Below are 1,085 nucleotides of genomic sequence, written 5' to 3'. Positions count from 1 at the left end.
TCCTTCCTTCCTTCCTTCCTTCTCTCTCTCTCTCTCTTTCTTTCTTTTCTAGCTCTTGTCTCTAGAAACGACAGGATTTGGGGGGATATTGACCAATTATGAACATTTTTTCTTCTTCTAGAAATAAATGCTTATTATTTTGAACTCTGAGATATAAACTCACTCTGGCTGTGGTGGCATAGACTTGCTCCTCCACACCTAGAAGGTCAGCAGTCCAAGGTCAGCCTTGGCTACATAGCAAGTTCAAGGCCTGCCTGGACTGCATGAGACCAGGTCTGAAAAAAGAAAAACCCAAAGTGGAAAACGGAAAGCAGAAGACAGAATAAATCCTAAGAAGATGAGCAATGCCCACTTCTCCTGATTCCTCTCTGGAATGTGTTCTTATGCCATAGTGAGTCTCTGATCCCGAGACAAAAACCACACTGGCACACAGCAAGCACTGACTGTTCGGAAAAGCCTTTTACTTGAGTAAAGTAGGTCCCAGACTGTACCATGATCCTGCCCTGAGCAAGACACTTCCTCAGTCCTTCCTCTTGGCAGTATCTTTTTGACTTGTCTGTCACCTTCACCTTTGCCTTCACCTCCAGAGACCTTTCTTCCCCTTCCTTTCCCTCCTTCTCCCTCCTCCCCTATCCTTCCCTTTTCCCTAAACAAGCCAAGTTTCTTCTCAAACTAATCATGAAAGTCAACAACTTGAGAGCAATTCAATTTCAATAATAAACAGATGTCTTTCAAGCATCTAGGACGGAAGCAAAGGCCCTTCCATGGGAAATACCTAACTCAAAGGGAGGAGACCCAGGGTTATAAAAGGCTCTGTGAGAGTGTGAAGCCGGAACCTGCCCAGCCACTCCTACAGGTACCACCCTGAGTTCATTCAAGGGAAGCACTCTTTCCCAAGAGCCCCATCTCTTCCTGATTGTACAGTGTGTTCAGTGCCATAGCACATGGTCAGAGCTTAGAGTGTAACCGTGTGAGGATGGAGTCCATCCATTACCACATTCAGGGGTGGAATCCAGGAAGGGCTCTACTCCACAGCGTTGTTCTTTTTTTTTTTTTTTTTTTTTTTTTTTTTTTTTTTTTTTTTT

This window comes from Mus caroli, chromosome 17 (assembly GCF_900094665.2).
Source record: "Mus caroli chromosome 17, CAROLI_EIJ_v1.1, whole genome shotgun sequence".
Classification (NCBI taxonomy): domain Eukaryota; kingdom Metazoa; phylum Chordata; class Mammalia; order Rodentia; family Muridae; genus Mus; species Mus caroli.
The sequence above is the reverse complement of the archived record's forward strand: the minus strand, read 5'-3'. Positions refer to the sequence as shown.